This window comes from Aethalodelphis obliquidens, unplaced genomic scaffold (genome assembly GCF_003676395.1).
Source record: "Aethalodelphis obliquidens isolate GAN/ISIS:26980383/991018 unplaced genomic scaffold, ASM367639v1 scaffold50, whole genome shotgun sequence".
Classification (NCBI taxonomy): domain Eukaryota; kingdom Metazoa; phylum Chordata; class Mammalia; order Artiodactyla; family Delphinidae; genus Aethalodelphis; species Aethalodelphis obliquidens.
In genome coordinates, this window is record NW_020837994.1 from 10473067 (window position 1) to 10495884 (window position 22818).

The 22818-nt window shown below is 38.5% G+C and overlaps 1 protein-coding gene across 1 annotated transcript in view; it reads right to left on the minus strand.

Annotated features, from left to right (window-relative positions):
* Positions 1–22818, minus strand: part of DLG2 (discs large MAGUK scaffold protein 2) — a 534199-nt gene that overhangs the window by 484759 nt on the left and 26622 nt on the right. The window lies entirely within an intron of this gene.

Here is a 22818-nt window from a genome sequence, read left to right on the forward strand (position 1 = left end):
CTCCTTCTTAAACTTGAATCTCATCTTTTTTTTTTTTCTTTTCTTAATTTTATTTATTTTTTATACAGCAGGTTCTTATTAGTTATCCATTTTATACATATTAGTGTATACATGTCAATCCCAATCTCCCAGTTCATCACACACACACACACACCCCACTTTCCCCCCTTGTTGAATCTCATCTTAAATGTGAACTTCAGAGACCTTCCCCGACCACTTTGGCCGGGACACCCTGTTACTTTTCATAGCACCTATTCATACTTCATAATATTTTTTCTCAGCATGAAATAATTTTTTTGTTTATTTAAAATTTTTATTGTCACTCTCACTACACCATAAATTCTATGAGGAGAGAGACTACGTTTATTTTGTTAACCACTTAAAATACAGTCTGGCACACAGTACATATTCTATTAACTATTTGTTGACTGCATGTATGAACGAATAAATGAATACAACTTCCCACATTTATATTGCGTTTTTTTTTTTTTTTGGTGCCTTGCGGGGGTTGGTCTTACCCAGGAATCTAATAGGTTATATGACCTGAGTGGTTCCTCCATATATTTATTCAGAGTTTGTCCCCCAATAATTGACTTCAGAAAGTTTTCTACAAAGAGGACAATCATTTTAGTAAAATTTCTATTAAGTGAATTCATCTAGGGATACTGTAATATTATCTAAAATAGCAACATTGTTATAGCTGCAATTTACAAACATGCATAGTATGACTGGGTAAAATTTTCTACAATTTTTGGTCACAGATCCATGTAAAAACAAAGTCCTTGGTTATTAAAACAGTTTTTTCACAACTCCATTCGCCACTTTTTAAACACATGGTCTGAAATTACTACCAATACCTTTCCAATAAGGTAAGAATGGAAAGGTCGGAACTTAAATGGAAGTACTACTGGCAGTCTGGGCCATGGACCCAGGAAGGGTAGGCTTAGCCAGTAAGGTAAGGAGCGTGTCAGGAAACCGGGCGATACCCATGAGGTCATACCCAGGGGAGGCAGATAGCGCCCCTAAGGGCCACAAGACACCAGAGGCCATGTTGGTGGCCACGTGCCTGAACAAAGGCACAGGAAGCGTAGGTGGTGAACTCAGTGAGGGCACAGTCTGTGTTTCTGTAGCCCTAGCCCCCAACATGGCCTCTAATGTATAACAGGTGCTCAGTCAATGCTTCCTGAACTGACTGAGGATGGAGAACAGGGAAGAAAGGAGGATAAACAAAGCATTAAAAACAAACTACCTAGTTTATAATATTACTGTGGCCAATCATGGCTTAGACATACTGTCTAGAGACTTGGATTCTTCTCTAACACAAAGCTTTCCACCACATGGAAAGAGATTCCTTGATCTGTTTATTTTGTATAACACAGTAGAAGGGCTGAGGAGTAGGCAGGAGGAATCTGGAGGCCTATTTTGTCCCCCAGAATAACTATCTCAGTGGTAAAATGAAGTACTTTGGCTTGTTCTATCCCAGTGGCTAACCCTGTAACATTTACAAGAATTAAAGGTTTTTAAAATAAAAGAGCCAAACTTTTTTCTTACATTAGGGAATCTATTCTTAGGGAAGACAAGTGCTCCATTTTTTAAAAAATCTAGTAAGCTTGTAAATTTCTGTTTATCAATGATACACACACACAATTTATAATGGTAAACACCAGCCCTTAAAAAAGGCAGCTGCAAAATCATTCTTAAAAAGTTTTTTGTTTTTAAATCAGTTTTTATAAGTAATTCACACTGTGGGAAGTAATGTAAAAGGAAAGATACTTCTGGTTAGCCACTGAAACACATCTTTTAAAATAGTCAGATTGACTATTTGATTTGGGGGGAGGGGGTCTGTTTTTGCTTTGTTGATATAATCAGCTTTATGAAGATTAATGTACATTTCCCATAGTTTTAGAGACAGAAAGACTCATGATTCTGGTTAAAGTTGCCTTGGGAAATCACAGTCTTATTTGTACCTAAAATGTGTTGTCTACACAAAAATTCAGCTTGGAAAAAGCTTTGTATTAATAGGCTGCATAAATATGAATTAAATAAGAAAAGAAGAGGCATGCATGAGCTCTATGGGAATGATTCTGGGTAGGTTATCACAAGAGGACCTGCTATTATTCTCCAATTTTTCCACGCTGAAATAGAATCACTGTGGCAGAGATGGCTGGATTGCTTCCCAAACATTAATTTTTCCTATTTCTTATCCTTTTTTCTTATTAATAGATATCAACTTTTTCATTGGGCACTTTTCCTGTAATAAAGACTTTATTTCTCAGCCTTGTAGATGGATGTGGTTGTGGGATTTCTGAGATGGCTGCTTAAAGGGAAGCTACTTTAGCTGAGACCCCTGCAATTGTATTCTCTCCCATGTCCTCCCTCTGCTGACCTGGAACCCAGATATGATGGTTGGAGCTTCAACAGTCCCACTGGACCATGAAGCAACCTTGAGAATGAAGGCAAACGATACAGATTGTAGAGCATAATGGTACAGCTTGTGTCACTGATGACATAGAGCGATACTATACCAACTCTGGACTACCTACTCTGGATATCTTCTTTGTATAAAAATAAACTATCTTGTTTAAGCGAGTGTAATTTTTTGTTATATAAATAGGACTTAATGTTAACAGATATACTCCTACAAAATGTAAGACTGATCATCTAATACAAAGAAATAACTACAGATAGGGCCTACCATAAGGTACTAATACATTTAACTCTATCAGAAGTCCAAATAACACTTTCTTTGTACAGAGAAAAATTTAAAGAATGTTATTTTCTGACTATATAATTTAGAACCCCTGGCTGTTCAGAGAACCCACTGAATCTTTATTAAAAAAAATACATATATAAAATGGTAGCTGAAGTGTCCATCGACAGATGAATGGATAAAGAAGATGTGGCACATATGTTACATCAGTGGAATATTTCTCAGCCATAAAAAGAAATAAAATTGAGTTATTTGTAGTGAGGTGGATGGACCTAGAGTCTGTCATACAGAGTGAAGTAAGTCAGAAAGAGAAAAACAAATATTGTATGCTAACACATATATATGGAATCTGAAAAAAAAAATGGTTCTGAAGAACCTAGGGGCAGGACAGGAATAAAGACGCAGATGTAGAGAATGGACTTGAGGACACGGGGAGGGTGAAGGGTAAGCTGGGACGAAGTGAGGGAGTGGCATGGACATATATACACTACCAAACATAAGGTAGATAGCTAGTGGGAAGCAGCCGCATAGCACAGGGAGATCAGCTTAGTGCTTTGTGACCGCCTAGAGGGGTGGGACAGGGAGGGTGGGAGGGAGACGCAAGAGGGAGGAGATATGGGGATATATGTATACGTATAGCTGATGTGCTTTGTTATAAAGCAGAAATTAACACACCATTGTAAAGCAATTATACTCCAATAAAGATGTTAAAAAAAAAAATGGGAGCTGATCTAAACTGCCAGCCCAGGGCCTAAGAATAAAGGAATCAATGACTTCCTTGAGGCCATAGAACATTGTCATGGTGATGTCATTTCAGTAACGTTGCACTTTCTGCCTAAAGAGCTTATTCAATTTTCTCAGTCTGATGTTGTCTCCACAGACCAAGAAAATGATGTTACCAATTTTCTTCTAGTCTTCTTACCTTGGTAGCACTATATTTTGAGACAAATTATCAGAATCAAAGCTGGCTAATACATACATACCTTAAGAAAAAAAAAATCCTACCTGTATTGTACTCATCTAAATTAGGGAAAACATTTTAGTCTCTGAACGCTACAATAAATTCAAGACAAAAAAAAAAAAAAAAAAATGAGGTCCAGCACACTATTCAGTGCTGAACTTGTGAGCCTTTTACCTATATTTTTTGGAACCATTTTATGACCATAATATTATTTCACAACTCACATATTTAGAAGATTTGGTGTTTGGGGCAGGCTTAAATATCTTGGATTTTAGAAAGTCACTTCCAGATTGTTTCATAGTGGATTGATTCTTTGCCTAAGCTTAATTACTCTTGATTCAAAGTTTTATCAAACTCAATCAAAAGAGATACAGCTACTCGTATTGCAGGCTTATTTTTACCTATCACTCAGCTTTGATTCCTTTTCTGTTTTTTTGCATGTTATTTTGTACAGTCACTGGCTAAAGAGTAGACATATCAAATCCAGTTTCTTTTTCTGATTGTGAGAACACTTGATATCTCAGAAGATGGGTAGATGAAAAGACACCAAAACATGACAAAACACTTGACAGGCTTGACAAAGACTTCTTGAAACACTGACAAAGTCCTCATGCAACCAAACAACTAAATTAAAAATATCAGCGAGAATCTCCTTTTATGTGACATAAAGATGGGGTTCACATTTGAAGGTTTCTGTCTGCTAGCTTTATTACAGTCCTAGAATTCTATTATGTGTTACGTACTATACCAGCCACAGTAAAATATCCAGTAACTACTACTACTGTCTGAACATAGGAAATGGCACATAGTAGGTACTTTAGAAATGTCTCTTTGAATGAATGGATGGAGATGTATATCTATAGGTATAGATATAGATTTTTTTATAAACATTCTCCACTGAGAGAAATGAAGAAAGACTTCTGGCATTTTCAAGAAGCCCTAAGTTATTCTGAATCGCCTAACTAGGTTTAAAATTTTTAGACCATCATTAACTACAGGTTAGATGACAGAAGGACAGAAACTCCAAAATTGTCAGGAACTGACAGGTATTTTTCTTTTTTTTTTTTTGTTGCTGTTTCTTGCGGTACACGGGCCTCTCACTGTTGTGGCCTCTCCTGTTGCGGAGCACAGGCTCAGGACGCGGAGGCTCAGTGGCCATGGCTCACGGGCCCAGCCGCTCCGCGGCATGTGGGATCTTCCCGGACCGGGGCACGAACCCGCGTCCCCTGCATCGGCAGGCGGATTCTCAACCACTGTGCCACCAGGGAAGCCCAGGTATTTTTCTTTTTTAAAAATTTTTTAATGATCTCAAATTACTTCTTTATTTCAATACTAGGAACTGACGGCTTTAAATACTTGGTGTGCACAGTTTATCAACTCTCAGAGGGATGGGCTTCATGTATGTGCAAGTCTGGCCACAGCAATGCCTGCTCTCACTTCCTGTGAGAGTCACCCCACAAGCTCGGGGCCCCTCAAAGGCTTCTCAGCCTTGAGTTCCATAAAGCCTAATGCCAGCAGACAGCATCCTTAGTATTTCCCTGCAGTTATATCCTCTGTGACCTCTCTGCCAGACAGACAAGAAACGCCAACTTCTGAGCTGTCACGGGGATCTGGGTGGCAAGAACAGATGTCACCATCACTTCCAATGTATGCAGTAAAGAAGTGTCACAGGGAAAGCCAGACACAATTGAAAGGGCCTGTTTATCCCACTGCAAACCTCCAGAGTAGCCTAGGTCAGAAGGTAATGAATATGGAAATCCAATCCAAGGTACCTATTGGCTCTCTTCATTTTGTGGATGCCCCCAGAAGGGGGGAAAGGTAGTTAGAGATATTAGTGTAATCTCTAAGTGAATTTATAAACAAATCATTTATCTTGCTGTCCACTTATCAGGGGCCATGGATAAATGGCTTTGTAGTCTCCCGTGCTGAGCCATCAGCATTTATTTGCATATCTATGGGTTTATAATTGCAGGCTCTTATAGCATATAATTAGCACACCCTGGCCCTTGGTGATCTTTCTTTTCTCGGAACACCATTAGCGCTTGCTATTTGTTCTGCTTTCTGGGGGCAGTTTCAATTGCTAGTCCACAATGCTGGTGTATTAGAGGCAGGTGCTTCACCTAACCCTATTCTAAGGAAAATTACCTTGCCTGCAACTGCTCCTTCCCATTTGCTCCACTTGACTCCAACCCAACTCAGTCCCCTCCCTAGCCAAAGCTGCTTGGACCAGGACTGGACCCCTGACTCTGCAACCATGGCTTGTACGGTAGTGCTCAAAAAAGTCAACGCCAATTATGGAAAGTGAATAAAGGAGCAGGAAATAATTGTAAACTGGTAGCAGAAGGGAAAGATGCAGACAGGTATAGGGTAGCTGTAGCTGTGCCCATTAATTATAGAGCACCAAGTTTTGTTGTGCAAAGTATCTAGCAGTTTCTTGAATCCAAAATAACGGTCTGGATTCATTTTTTAAGGGGGCTATTAAGGCTCATGCTACTGAACTTCTCTGCTGGTTCCCATATGACATCAGTTGTATAATGAAAATCAACTATCACATCCTACCGTATTTCCTTACTGGAGCTTAGGTCAGATCTTTTGTTTGCAATCAAAAGAGTGAAAATGAAACAGGTACTTTGTTTTCATTGTCCTTTTCAGATCACCTCAATTAGACTATGCCACTCAAAAATAAAAGACAAATGCTTGAACCTGAGACCAATACCATGCTGATCCTGTCTTTAAAATTTTGTTCACTTTGCATTACTTTTATTTTCTAAAATACTGTATTAAAATATTATTATCTAAATTACTGAGTTTTCTGGTACCCCCCTTAAATGTTGCACTTGACCTGTGTGTTTCACTTGCCACACCCTAACTCCCAGCCCTGTACCAGAGACGAGTTAAATACAGTGATGATGATGACAGTGATGGTGATTGTAAATACTCATCTGTATGGCACCTGAAGATAGGAGGTCAAAGGAATATGACTCGTTTCTCTTAGAGGTACAGGAAGAGTGACTCACTTTACTGAGTCTTCCATGTCTCCATTAAAGGTACTGCTCTCAAAGTCCTCAGGCCATCTCAGGCAGGGTTTTCACCTCATTCTACTGTCATATTTGGTGCACTGGGCTCTTTCCTTCTCTAGACTATTAGCTCATAGAGGATCAGGACCAAATCTCATCTATCTTTGTTTCCCCATAGCTTCCATGAGCATAAGAAGGTATGAATGAAGCACTGTCATAGAAAAGGACTAGAGCTGTAATAAAAAAAACATGATCAGTACTTTTAATTCTCTCTTCCTGAGCTAGAACTAAAAGGAAGAGCCTAAAATTGCAGTAGGAAGGATTTGGGTTATGTATTTGTACGCCTTTGACCATAAATCTCTCTGTCATATAGACTGAGATGGATAAATCTGTATACCATTCAGTTTCTCCAACCCTCATCCTGCTGTGACCTTCCTTGGCTGCCCTAAATGGGCAGGGAGCATCCAGCCCCATGCACTACCTTAGCAGGACATAGACCCAAACTGCCTTAATGGTGGCAGTTGGTTGGCCGAGGGCTTGGATGCCTAAGCATCTAGAACACTGCCTGATGTAATTTGGAGAAAAAGATGTTTAAACCTTAAGAGCGTGCCTCAGACTCTTCTTTATAAATAATACATTGCTTTTTGAGCAAAGGATTTGGAGAAGGAAGCATAAGAGGATTGAATTTCAGGCCTGGGCTAATAGGTCTTAAGCACAGAATTTTGGGAAGCCTAAAAGTAATTAGGGGATAAAAGAGAATATCGGATCAAGGAGTGAACTATGTAGCTCAACACATGAATTTGACATTATAATGATAAGGATTAAGGAAGAGGCTGATTTCTCTTACACTTGAAGCAGAAAAGTGTTAGCCATTTGGCGAAGGTACTATCAGGAACTTAAAGTCTGATATAGAGAGATCTGGAGAACAGATTGGTCTAGATGATTTGTAAGAGCCCATTCATCCCCTTAATTCTAGCATCATCAGATTGGGCCCCCAAAGACTTTTACCACTGGGGCCCTTGGAGTAGACGCCTATTGGTACCACACTTATGTAACTTTTACAAAACTTAGCTTCCTCATTTTAATGATACTAAAAAACCTTTGTAGACCAGCAAAGCTGTGAATTGTAAAACTCTACACAGAAGTAAATTATCATGAAGCAGTGTGGTGAGTGCAAAGAAACAGAGCTAGGTTTGGATTCTGGTTCTCCAAATTCTACCCTGTGTGAACTGCTGTTTCTTCACTTCTCTCAGCCTCAGCATCCTCATCTGTAAAGTGGGCACAGCAATACCAGCCTGAGGGTAGCTGTGAGAAATAGAGGAAGAACGCACCTAAAGCACCGAGCTCAGTGCATGGCACTCACTGCGACCTCATCAAACAGCAGCCATGTTATCTCGATTATTACCCTCAGGCACTCACACTGCAGAGAAGCAAAGCCTCTGAGAATGCTGCTCTCACTTTAATATAACGTGGAGGGAAGTAACAATCAGTGGTTTTCAGTATCACAAAAGGCACTGGCTAATGGTGCCTTCTAAAGGCTCACTTTTGCTCCTGATTCTAAAGGCAATTGATCCTGTATCAGAGCCACATGAGGGTGATGCTCACTTTCTCTGAGCTCCTCAATTATTTTCTTTGCCTTTAACAAGACATCATCCCCAACCCTAACCCCAAATTTATGCCTGCACCTTCATAATGATTTGCTTTCCTGTGTGGCTCACAGCTGTGGTGTCATAGCAAACTGTTGGGCCATAAGTAATTTGTTATTAATAATAGTCATGTACCATAATCTATAAATATTTACTTTTTAAAAACAGAAATTAGGATGGATTCCCCATTTTCTCTCTATAAACATCACTCTCAGTTATATTTTACTATGTTTGCTTATTGAGGAGAGAAATGGCAGACCATTTAAAGTCATTTTAAAAGTTTTGCATTATTAAGTGTTTTATTTCCTCAAAAGAATGTTTGGGTTTCAGCAAAATTGGCCCCTTTTATGACAGTGGGTTATAAATGGTTCATGAGTGTTTTATTGGAATAAGATGTTGAAAGTCGATGACCTTGACAATGATGACTATTAACAGGCATATTTCCAAAGAGTGTAGGAATCACAGTACTGTGGTATTGGGTGAATGTGTCCAGCTCCAATAGTATTTTTGTGGCATTCTGAAAGATGTTGAAACAAATATAATCTAAGACACCAGATCAGTACGGCCAGACCAAGGCCTTTGAGACATGGATTTGAATTGTTGGAGGAACTTTTAATATGTCCTGTTGTAGTGTTTAAACTCTTTTATTCTTTGTAAACCTACTTTTAAAGATTTAAAAAAATTTTTTTAACTGACCTCATGGGATAAAATATAAATCCACAGAAAAAAATCAGGTTAATAGTTACATAGCATCTTGATGGAAAAGAAAATATTAAGCATAGGATAAACAGAAGAAATCACATAAAAGATGAGAGATCTGACTACATAAAATGTAAAACTACGGAAGTAAAAAAACCTTATGAACAAGAAACAAGCTGGGGAAACATCTACTCAAATATATTTATCAATATTTTAAAGATGTTCCTACAACTCAATAAGAAAAAACACAAACTTTCAATAGAAAATAGAGGCTGCTAGTGCCCCATCACAAAAGAGGAAATAAAAATGACAAATAGACACACACATATAAATGTTTAACCTCAGCAGGAATAAAAATAATACAAATTAAATGATACTCGCCCTTTGCCTGTTTAAAAATAACAAAGGATTTTCAAATCGATAAACCATTATTTAGTTGTGGTATGGTAAGATAGACACTCATATTGCTGGTGCTATGAAGTATAAAACCCCCTTAAAACATCTCAAGAAAGCAATTTGGCAATATATTTCAGGAGTTTTAGAAATAATCCTGCCCTTTGTTTCAGCAATTCTACCTCCTGTGTGCAATCTTAAGAAGAGAAAAAAAAAAAAAGTGAATAAAGGCTTCCACAGAAAGTCTTGGTGGTCTGTTATAAGAGCAAAACAGAACAAAATGAAACAATCAAAATGTCCAACAAAGAGATAAAGGTATAGAATCTAAGATATATCCCCATGTTTAGTTATTAAAGTTAATATTCATGAAAAATGTTAACGATACAGGAAAATATTTTATTGGAGTACAAAATTATATATGGGGTTGTCGGAGAGTGGGAAGTGAGAACACCTAATTCTCTTACCACTTGGGAAAGAGATTTGAACAAAGATGTGAAAGAAACCACTGGGGAAAGTAGGATTCAGGTGCAGGACGGGGGTGGGATGAAAGAGGGCTTTCTAGGAAGTGGTAATACACAGCACGTGCAAAGTTAAAGGGGAATCTGAAAACAAGCCCCATTTAGGGAGTTTGTTAAAGGATTGAGTAGGAGACAGACTTGAGAAGATGGGCAGGTCTTGCGTACAACTATAATATTCAAAGGCGATGGGAAGCCATGGAGATTGGTGGGCACTGAATGTAATTAAATGAGTTTAATCATTTTGACTGTTCATTTGCATATTCATCCATTCATTTCATAAATATTTACCAAAGGCCTCCTCTGTACCAGGCCCAGAGAGAGGTACTAGATATATATAGATTAGTGAATAAGATAAAATGTTCCCTCTGTCATTGAGCAAACTTTTTTTTGGCATGGAAATTTGATTGCAAGGAACAATGACTTATTTGAGCTACTTCAAGTAGTAGGACATATGCACATGGGAACTCAGAAAAAGCTGAACTGGCGGAGATGAGGAAGGGTGAGATCCGATGAGCTGGATCTTTATTCCAGAGCTTTCCCTTCAAGAGGACACCTTTCCTCTCTGTGCTATTTCTTTCTTCTCTCTCTACTCACCACTTTTGTTAACTGACAGTTTAGAAATGAGATACTCTCTACCTCACAGTTTCTGCTTGCTCTTAGCTTATGCCTCCTAATAACATCAACTTGCACATGACTCATGATGGACCCTCTGGCCTCCTTCACACCACTAACTATTAGCTTCTCCTTTCACTTATAGTTGCTCACTTGGCCTATTTTTCAATGAAAAATTCTTAAGAGAGAATTTGACAGACCTAGTTCACTTTTTTGAGTAAAGCACATTATTGGTCACTGGCTAGCTTCTAAATTGGCCTCCTTTGGGTCAAGTACACACTCAGTCCTTTCGGGTCTGGCTGGGGGGTGAGCCACCCGATCCTTTTGGGTTTGCCCTTTTGGCAGAGCTGTAGGCGGGGCACAACCATTTGAGGTAAGCTGGGCATCCCACAGGTATTCTAAGGTTTGGCCTGTGGAGTAACTACCCACATCTTCATATTCTCAGCCAGGTCTGTTCAAAGATGGTATAAAGAAAGCAAAACCATTCCTTTGGGAGAAAAATTTGGAAACAACAGAAGAGTTTGAACAATAGAAAAATATGGGGAACATCACAATCTCCCCCGCCTCCAATAAGGTCCAAAGCTTAATATCTCACTAGGGTTTCTCTCTGTTTATCATGGTATTAAAACATAATATTGCAAAACGAAAACTCTACCTCTACAACAATAATTTTCTTTCCTCAGAGGCTCCAAGATGATTTCTATCTGTAACGCTGCAACTAAAGGTTTCTAAATCAGATTAGGTCTTGAATTTTAAAATTCACACCTACGTACGAATTTCTGAATATGTTTAGCTAAATCATATCTTCTAAAACAGAATGCAATATGTTAATTCAACTATATACTTCTGTATGTCGAGTTTACATTATTAATACTGAGTCTAGGGGAGAAAACCCCTTATGCCTTTAACTGAATGAAAGCTCAAGTGGAGTATAAGAGCAGCTCCCTTGGAGGAAAGATAATGTTCAAATATATGCTCTACTAATCAACAGGAAGGATGAACTGGCTTTAACCAAATCCCTTAAATGGGTTTCTTTTCCGTCCTTTAGGAAATGGTACATTTTCCTCTATTTCATGCAGCTGTTGTCATTTACTCTTTTGGGTCTGTTATTGCCGGCAGGTTATGAAGACTGTCTGGTAGCCAGGAAGGAAGGATAAGACATCCATAAGAACAAAAGATTGCTGTCACACTGCCTTGCCCTCTTTCCAGAGGACTGCACTTCTAAAATCGGATAAAGAGATAACCTGAGGTCATAAGTTATCTTGAGTTGATGGTTCACATGCAACTAAAATTTACATTGATTGGTCCTTTCTTCCAACCATATATTTTAGGAAGTTCCTGTGAATGTATGTATAACTTGTTCCTGGTTTCTAGCAGGGTCTCAATTCTACTTTCTCCATAAAGTCTCTGAAGTTTATGGAGGCGGACTGCAGATTTTTCTCTCTTCAAAACTCCTATATAGTGTATTCTTTATGATTGCCACTTGGTTTTGTACTCTGAGTATTTTAAATAATAATAACAACAACAACATCATCAACATCTACTTACAAATACCTCGGGAACTTACTGTGAGGCAGGCATTGTGCTACATATCCTTTATATATCATATATTACGTAATTTACCCATTAATTCTAAGGCATATATAATACTATTATCTGCACGACTTAGCAGTACCTTGCCTCTCCTCACAGAGCTGACCTGTTAGTGGTAGGGATGGGCTTTGAATCCAGGTCGCCTAGCTGCAAAGCCTGGGTATGTAACCATTATGTTTTATTTTAAAAAATTCTGTCTAGCATATACTTTCCCTCAAGGGTCTAATTATATTTCTCGGTCATCCTGGCAATTATAGCTCCTATTTTAAAGGCAGTAGAGAATAGAACAAAGAGAGCAAGCTGTGAGTCTGACTGTCTAGATTCAAGTTCCAGCCTCATTACTTAGAAACCATGTGATCTTGGGCAATTTGTTTAGCTCTGTGCCTCAGTTTCTTCTCTTGTGATCAGGAATAGTGCCTACCTCTTAAGGCCTGATGAGTATTAGACGGAATGATGCTTGAATAGCACTTAGCACAGCGCCTAACTGGCACTTAGTAAATGTCATGACTGCCACAGACATTTTTTTTTTTTTTTTAGCGGTACTCGGGCCTCTCACTGTTGTGGCCTCTCCCGTTGCGGAGCACAGGCTCTGGATGCACAGGCTCAGCGGCCATGGCTCACGGGCCCAGCCGCTCCGCGGCATGTGGGATCTTCCCGGACCGGGGCACTAACCCGTGTCCCCTGCATTGGCAGGCGGACTCTCAACCACTGCGCCACCAGGGAAGCCCTGCCACAAACATTTAAACAAGAAATCTGGCAGTCGGGCACCCACTTTATACATCCATCTTTAGTCCCTTTTGTGGATGTGAATTCATTCTTAAGAGTTGATTTCCTCTTATGATGACAAAACCATGTTTCTGGCCATGCTTAAGATTGCCAGATTTAGCGCATAAAAATACAGGATGCTCAGTTAAATGTGAATCTCAGGTAAACAATGAATCATTTTTAATATAAATGTGCTAATGTTGCGTAGGACCTATTTATACTGAAAACTGCTCATTGTTTATCATAGTTGAAATCCAGTGTTTACATTCAAATTTAAATGGGCATCATTATTTTATCTGGCAGCCAGATGGCCCTTTGCCTTGCAAGCTCTCCACTGTGTCGCCAGTATTCCGCCTTCCAGCATATACATTCACACTGTGGCATAATTTAATTGTTTACTCTGAGTCCCATTTTGGTTTGGTGCATTCTTTTAAGTCAGCAAATGTTCTTAATTCATTTTTGTATTCCCAGTATTCAATGCTATATCTCTATACCTATGCCCGAATTCATATCTATACTCAAATCTTCACATAAGCTGGAGACAGATAATATTTAAATAAAAATTTGATCTAGATCATAATATATATATTATTATGCAGCTGTTTTTATTTAAAAATTTTAAATTGTATATTAGACATCCTTCCAAGTCAGTACACATAGCACCATCTATCTTTTCTCTAATAGCTGCAAAGACCTTCTTTATACATCAGTGGCAGTGGTATAAACTGCTGAACTTATGACCCAGAAATCCCACTTCCAGGAATGTGTCCTACAAAATTGAGTACAATAGGTATACACAGAATGTCATGGTTGCAAAGTCGTAAAAGCAAAACACTGGAAAAAACATGTATGGTCATCAGTATTGAACGGACATGTAAGTATTAAAAACATTGCCATGGAAACAGATTTGGTGACATGAAAAGATATTCACAACATGTTATTAAATGAAGAATGCAGGTTAAAATAGTGTATATGCAGTTTAATCCAATTTTTGTAAATAATAAAAAACATAAAGTATGATCTCAATTTTATATAATAGATACTGAGAAAAGACGAGTCTGGAAGCATATGTCAGGGAATTTACTGAATATCATGTCTGGGAAATACATCTACATAAAATTTTTATTTTCTCTCAATATGGCATGTTTTCTAAATAACTTTTAAATGATATTAAAAAGTGTTTATCGTATAAGCTGAGAGATAAAAAGCCATAAATCTGCATATGTAGTATGAGGCCAATTCTGTGAGAGGTATATCTCTATGCCTATATGTAAGTTTGGAAAAGTCACTGAAATGTTAACAGTGCTTTCTCTGAGTGGTGGAATTATAGGCAATGTTGATTTTCTTATTTTCCCATATTTTAAAATTATTAAAAAATTTTTCTTTTATTCCAGAGGACTATTAGAGATTTGTATTGGGTCTTGTTCAATTCAGCCCCAAAGATCTACATATTCTCAAACAACAGAAATGGAAAATATACATTTTCCCATTATAGGGCTAATTTTTATTTAATAATGAGTAACTTTTATTTCTGTATGATGTATAGGTACTAACAAGTTATTATAAGAGTGGTAATGTAGCATTATGAAAACTGGTTATGACTAACAGCATGGCTTAATGGATATCACCATATTTGTTATTTAAATTTGTCAGAATCTCATATGTCTTGAGTTATACAAATATATTCAATATTAAGACGATTACACCGAGAATCCATCCCCATCCTCAAGCCAATGAACTTGCTGCTGGGACTCTGGCTGGACCTCCCCCTGCTTTGCACTCCTTGTCCATAAATACAGCCCATCCCTAATCCTCAAGGGACTCACTGGAGCTGGTTCACAGCATGTGTTTCTTAATTGCAGTTCCTCCACTATTCCTGAATAAACTCAATTTCTGGTCATTTGAAAAAACAAAAAATAAAAACACTTAAAAAAAAAGATTACAGTTAAGGTTTAGTCTACTTCAGGGAAATTATGTGTTAACTAGGATCCTTTTATAGAAATGATGACAATTAAAACACATTTACAGCAACTGTAGTCTTTTCACTAATGCACCTACTCATTCATTTAACATCTACTTACACACTTAGAAACCATACAGGGAGGCTATGGACATGGTGGAAAGAACATGAGCTTTCAGACTACAAAATCTGGGTTTGAATTCTGTTCTTCCACTTACTTAGCTGTGTGACTCTGGGGAAATTACTTAAATTGAATCTTGGCTGCCTTATCCAGAAAATGCTTTACCTTAAGCCCTACCTTATAGGATTGCTAGGAGATTAAATGAGATGCAATATACAAAGCCTTAAATAATCACTGCCATATGGTAGGAGCTCAATAAATAACTATATTTGTGTTCTATTTTTATGTATGAATCTAGATGATGTGGAAGATAAAAATCCAATCCAACATAGATTCTTCTCTCAAGCATCACTTTGTCTTAGAGAGATGATGTGCGTATGCGTGTGCGTGTGTGTGTGTGTTTAATCAAATAAGGCTAAAACCAGCTACGTGTGATGGTGGGGAAGGATAGACTGTCTTGCGAATTCAAATGAAGAGGAAATGGTATCCTGCAGAAAGAAGTAGGAACAATCTTATGAGGAGGCATCATTGGAGCTGGGACGAGAAAAATGGATAGTATTTGGACATGTGAAAATAAGGATGGCGATGGCTAAGGGAAGCATATGTTCGGTCGAGGGTTGCAAGAGTAGTCAGGGAGGCTGGTAAAGCTAGTTATCTGGTTAAGCTGGTTGGAGCATGGGGGCACGAAGGGGAAAAGTGGAAGATATGTCTGAAAATATGGCAATGCACAGCATATGAACCCATTTATAGCAGAGTTTCTATTTTAATAGACAAAATAAACTCCCTCAAATCTTGGGATTACGTATATTTGAAGAATTTTATGAATATTTAATATTCTAGGTGGTAACACATTTTAGTGAAACAAACCAAGTTTGAGTCCCAACTCTCCTACCTATCAGCTGTGCAGATTTAGTCAAGTTACCTCATCTTTCTGATTTTCAGTTCTGCACAATTGTGATAGATAGTACATGACAGGACTCTTGTGAAAATAAACAGAAAAAAAAGTATCCAAATGACTTATCAGAATGCTTGACATTGGCAGAACTCAGCCAATATTAATTGTATTCTCCACAGTCACCAGACTATTCTCATCATTTCCCAAACCTCCCCACCCTCCCTGCCAAACACATTTGTGGGATAATCATACCGACGGACCTCTTGTTCATGCTCTGAGGAATTTTAAATAAGAGATCTCTCCTTGTATGCTGTTGTCCAAGGTATTTCCAGCAGGCTGAGTAAGAGCACAAAACACCCAGAGGGATGAGATAATTGGCACTGAAGTCCATCCGCAAAGAGGACTCCTGGTCAATAAGGAGGATCTAGACAAGACTGCTTCTTTTGGGAAATCCCAACTAGACCAGTACATCCAATGGAAGCAAAAGCTGCTTTTAAATGAACTACTGAAATGAAGATACAGCAGTGAAACCGGATGGAGGAGATTTTTCTTTTTCTTTTTAAGATTATCAATAGAGTGGAGGCTTCCATCTACCATATCTAACCAATCTGGAAGAGATTCAGCAGAAGGGAGAAAATTTAGAATGATACATTCCAATCACAACTAAGATGGATATCATGCAGCAAAACTACACGAGGGTCATAATAAAGAAAGAGACAGTGAAAAGTAATGGTCAGAGCATCAAAGAGCCAGTGGACTTCATAGGTTTTCAGTTTAGTTCAGGACACCTCAGTGCCAGCAAGGTGGAATGCAGAATATAGAGCTTAAAAGTCATTCCATAATCTTCTCTTTTGTCTTCATATGAAATATTTTGATAAATCTACATGACTTTCCTGAGCTTTGGAACTGAATTTTGAGCTTTGGAATTGAATTTTGGGGATAGCGGGGTAGGGAAGGAAAATGGTTGAATATAAGTTTATTATGAATAGCAGAGAATCCCTATTTCTCAGTCACTGTTTGGTCACATACATCACCACCTTTAATCCTCATAGCAACAGACTTTCACAGTGGATATTACCTATAGTTTTTGGATAAGGAAACTGAAGCTCAGAGAGGATAAGGTGGTACCAATGAGGGAGTGGTCAAAACGTGATTTGAAGGCCGGTCTCTCTGACTCCAGTGTTCACTATGCAATATTTCACTGAAGGATACTAAGTGGGAAAATGTAAAGCAAAATAAGAATTGCCAACAGTGTATGTGGTAGTTGTCTGCATTGTTGAATCTCTTGTGTTTACTGAAGCATCTAGATCAATGGGTTCCTATAAGAAGCTTGTAGTTATACACAAGAGACTCAAGGTATTTAGGTGGCAGCCTAATGGGGGTACGGAAATTGGATTAGAAATCTCAATTCACCTCCCCACAGCCTCTAATTTCTTGCCATTGGCGTCTGTGATAGGTCCATGAAATGATCAACAGCTACTCCTGACTCAGATATGCATTTAGCCATAAGGACATTGTCTGGTCTGCTGTAAGATGGTAGCTATGTACTTAAGGGACCTAGAAGTACCAAAGATTCCTTTATAACATTTAACATTTATGACATATAACATTTGTTTCATAATAAAAAGGGGTAGTGGCATATCTGAATTTGACTAACATAACTTGTTTTTTCTAAAGCAATGTAAATAATAAAGGAGAGGGGTAGGATAACTTATTGAAATATTAATTTGTGTTTGGAACTTACTGTTTTTTCTTCCCCAAGTTTGAAGCAGCTATTCTGTCAGTGCAATGAACTTATATTTGCCTATATTCCCTTGGCTCAGTGGAGACTTGTGATACAGGAGGGAAAGCAGAATTTTCCCAAAGAAATGCTCTTCCAAGTTTTTGTTCTTCAAAAGTCTGAGCTCCTAAAGGATCGTTGTCCAAGGAAGAACTTTAAGAGGAGAAGTAGGCAAGATAGGGCCCTACTATCAGGTGTAATTTGATTTAAAGAAAATAAAGTCATGTGCCATTTAAAAAACATGTGTTTGTAAAGTAAAATGCGTATCTGCTATAGGTGTATTTAAATAAAAATTCTAAAATTTTAATTGTAAAATCTAAGCATCATTGAACAAATTCTGTGATTGGTTAACTCTTGCTCAGGGGCAATGCCCTTTCTTGGGCATATTATCACTAGTATTGTCAGTGATTTAGTGTCACCCAATGTTTTTATAAAAACTCATCCTATGGGAGAAACGCCTGACCATGTTTTCTTCTAATGTGCTCCATTTTGCTTTTATTTTTGGTAATATGATTTTTCTGAAGTCAAAGACATAATGAGTTTAAGTCAGTGGTTCTCAAACTTGCCTGCATCAGAATCATCTGTGAGGGCTTTTGTTCTATTTTTATTTTACTTTTTATTTTTTAAATTATGGAAACATTTAATTTTTGCAATGCTACATGCATTTAAAAAAATCCAGTTACTGACAGAATTTTAAAATATAGATCCTATAAGGATATTTTGCCTCCAATTTGCATATAGAATGCTTGTCTATATTTCATTGTGAATGTCTGAGTCATTTGGGGTTGCTAGAACAAACTACTATAGACTGGATGCCTCAACCGACATTTTTTTTTCCTCACAGTTCTGCAGGTTGGAAGTTTGAGATCAGGGTGCCAGCATGGTCATATTCTTAGCAAGTGACCTCTTCCCGGTTTACAGAGAGCTGTCTTTTTGCTGTGTCCTCATAAGGCAGAAAAACAGTCAGCTAGCTTTCTGGCCGCTTTTTTTTTTTTTTTTTTTTAATATTAATATCCCAGTTCTATCCCTGGACACACAGATTCGGTAAATCCGGAGTAGGACTCAGGACTCTGTGTTTACAAAGGTTTCGCAGGTGACTGATTTGTTGTGAGAGTTTGGAACTAGTTTTAGACAGTAGACCTTTTCTTTCTGAGAGAGTTATGAAGTAGTCACATTTGAATTGCATCGTCTCTTTCAGTACTATACAATACAGGTATTGCTTTAAAATTTTTTGACTTGGTAATATTCAGCTGATAAATATTAGTATCTGTAGAGTGTAAGTATTAAGTTCTTTTTCCAAGGGACAGTAAGGAGTTCTACTCTTCTTTATTTCACCAGTGAGATACATAAAATTTAATTTTTGTAAGCAGAATTTAACCAAATATTTCTCTCTCAGCTACAGAACACAGTGGTTCTTGGGAAGATCCTACTTTGATTTAACTGGGGAGCCCACCTTCTCCCTACGAGCTCCTCCTCACTTGTAACTCCTCCTATCTCCCTTTAGTCCTCATGATTTTAAACTCAGCATAACGTCATCAGAGCTACACTCAGCATTACATGGATTTGCATACATACTGTATGTGAAACTTCATCCAACCATCTATGGTCCAATTTAATGTTATACAGCAGGGGTTCCCAACCCCCGGGGTAGGAACCGGGCCGCACGGCAGGAGGTAAGCGGGCCGGCGAGCGAGCAAAGCTTCATCTGTATTTACAGCCGCTCCCCATCGCTCGCACTACTGCCTGAGCCCCGCCTCCTGTCAGATCAGCAGTGGCATGAGACTCTCATAGGAACGCGAACCCTACTGTGAACTGCACATGCGAGGGATCTAGGCTGAGCGCTACTTATGAGAATCTAATACCTGATGACCTGAGGTGGAGCTGAGGCAGTGATGCTAGTGCTGGGGAGTGGCTGCAAATACAGATTATCATTAGCAGAGAGGTTTGACTACATAGAGACCATAATAAATTAACTGCTTGCAGACTCATATCAAAACCCTATCAGTGAGTGGCAAGTGACAATGAAGCTGCATCTTACGGAGTAGACTGGACATAAGCAACACACTTCGGGTGTCACTGTCTCCCATCACCCCCAGATGGGACCATCTAGTTTCAGGAAAACAAGCTCAGGGCTCCCACTGATTCTGCATTATGGTGAGTTGTATAATTATTTCATTATATATTACAATGTAATAATAATAAAGTGCACAATAAATGTAATGCACTCAAATCATCCCGAAACCATCCCCCCACCCCATGTGTGTGGAAAAATGGTCTTCCATGAAACTGGTCCCTGGTGCCAGAAAAGTTGGGGACTGGTGTTGTACAGTAAAGCCATGGAATTAACACTACCCTTGGGAAGTGGGAAGTCTCATCATAGGTGTTGCTCTGCATGTACTTGATTTCTGTGCTCAAATCATGAAGCTATGCAAAAGCAATCACTCCATTTACTTAAAAAGTTTTAGGATGCCTGCATAGTAAATCTGAGTATTTGGAAAAGTATATATTTGTGTTTACTTAACATTCTAGAATTTTTAATTTTAGAGTTTTCAAATTAAAAATCAGGGACTTCCCTGGTGGTCCAGTGGTTAAGACTCTGAGCTTCCACTGTAGGGGGCGTGGGTTCAATCCCTGGTTGGGGAACTAAGATCCCGCAAGCCATGTGGCATGGCCAAAATAAATAAATAAAAGAAAAAAAAATCAGTTTCTTTAACACAGACTTTTCTTTTTATATAACTTTAATAGTTAGGCTTGTTTTTTTTTTTTTTTTGCGGTACGCGGGCCTCTCACTGTTGTGGCCTCTCCCGCTGCGGAGCACAGGCTCTGGACGCGCAGGCTCAGTGGCCATGGCTCACGGGCCCAGCCGCTCCGTGGCATGTGGGATCTTCCCGGACTGGGGCACGAACCCGTGTCCCCTGCATCAGCAGGAGGACTCTCAACCACTGCGCCGCCAGGGAAGCCCTAAGCCTGGTTTTGAATAAAGTCTTCTTAATTAGGATCTCTCTCTCTCTATATGTATATATTTTAAAAGAAATTGAAATATGAAGGAAACATCACTAAATCAACATAAAGTCTCAAAATCTGCCCTTTTAAGGCAAGTATAAATATACTATAAGTCTAAGTATTATTAGGCTAGCTGGAAGCATATTTCCCTTTGGTTCACTTCCTAATCTCATTGCCCCATCTCCAACCAGCACTGCTATCAATAACTGCAACTGGTCCTATAATCACCATGGTGTCCTGGACTAGAAGTCAAGACTAATAATAATAATAATAGTAATAACGGTTAACCTGAATGCAGCTTATTTTGTGCCAAGCTCTGTTCCAATTGTTTTACATAGATTACTTCATTGAATCCTAATAATAACCCATGGTATAGGCATAGGTGGGGAAACAAGCACAGAGAAGTTACATAACTCATCCAATGTCAAACAGCTAGTAAGTGGTGAACCCAAAGTTATTATGAATCCCAAAACTGAGCTCTTAACCAAGATGCCACCCTGCTTCTGGACTCTGGGTTTTGGATTTGCCACTTACTCTCTATTGTTACAGGGGAAATTTGGCATCTCTATCATCTCAGATTCTCAATCTGTTAAACAAGTATAGTAACATCTCTCTGCTCATTTTGTATGGTGTTATAGGAACTAAATGAGAAACAGGAAAGTATCTGGGCAATACTGGACAGCTATCAGGGTTTACCAGTTCTGCTCTACATGCAGAGCAAGGCCTCACATAATTGGCTTTGAAATCTCTGGCTATCACATTTATTTCAGCTCTTTCATTCTGCCTTCTTCCCCTGTCTGAACCTGGTAAATGAGACTTTAGAAAAAGATTAGGGGGAAAAAAACATAAAACAAAATATCGAGCAATACTGGCTCAGCGGACAGAGTTTCCATGTAGGACACAGTCTGCATAATAAAGGACTCACATGGTTCTACTTCAAGGTCAATCTAATTTAAAACGAGATCTAGGATGAGGGTTGATATTTAGATGTTTATACTCAGAGACACATATACTCACGGGGACAGCTAAGTTCTTTCAGGGAGGACTTAAAATGTTCATTAAAGCGACCATAGGGGGTCTGGTGTTACAGCCGGAATGAAAGGCATTAAGGACTCACTGACCCCCCACCTGGTAGTGCACCATGCAGAAGGCCTCCCTTCTTTCTGAGCAAAACAGATTGCCTCCCCTGAACAGGTTGTAAGTGTTGCTGGGAGGAAGCAATGACATAAAACTTTAGTTTTACCTTTATGGACAAAAGAAAAACCAGAGAGAGACTAATTTGAAGCACAGAGAAGATTCTAGAAATCTTAAAACTAATACTGCTACCCATGCAGTACAGCAAAAAGAGCCAGACGTTGGAGTCAGTTTGAATCCTGATCCTGTTCTACACCAACTGCGTGACCCTTGCTAGAGGGGTCAAGGATATGGATTCTGCAGCCAGACTGAACTGTATTCAGATCTCAACTTTGCTACCTACTATATGTAGAAAAACAACTTAGTGGAAATGTATCATATAATAATAATGATTATCCCTCTGTGGTGTGAGTTTTTCTTTATATTTTTGTTACTTTGTAACTTTTCTACAAATACATATTACTTTTACAATTAGGGAAAATATTAACACTTTTTGGAGAGAAACAGTTGAAGAGGGGTATAAAGCAATAAAAGGGGCAAGAAATAGATTAAAGATTGAAAAGGATGTCTGGAGAAAATGTATGAAGGCAGTATTTTTAAGATGTGTTTACTCAGATATAGCTTGCTTCATTATCTAGATTAAAGAAATTACCTAGAAGAAAAGGTGAATGATGCAACCCAAAACTTATGAAATTTATGTCTATATTATATAAGAATATAAGTCTTTGAAATGCAATAATTGTGTGCCACGATTTTCTTACATTTTCTTAAAGCAAACATTCCCATTAACATGGTAGCCTTCCCCACAGTAGCAAACGCCACAGGAGGTGGAAGGAGTCCCTCAGGGATGGCAGTGCTGTCCTGGGTAATTTTCAAAGCACATGCCACATGTGGACAATTAAGAACCAGCTGTCTTCTGTCTACTATTACTTTATTGACACCTGGATGTGAAAACAAACTCCTAGAGGAAGAGGCTTTGTCTGCTTGTTTTGAATCATAATATACACCCTG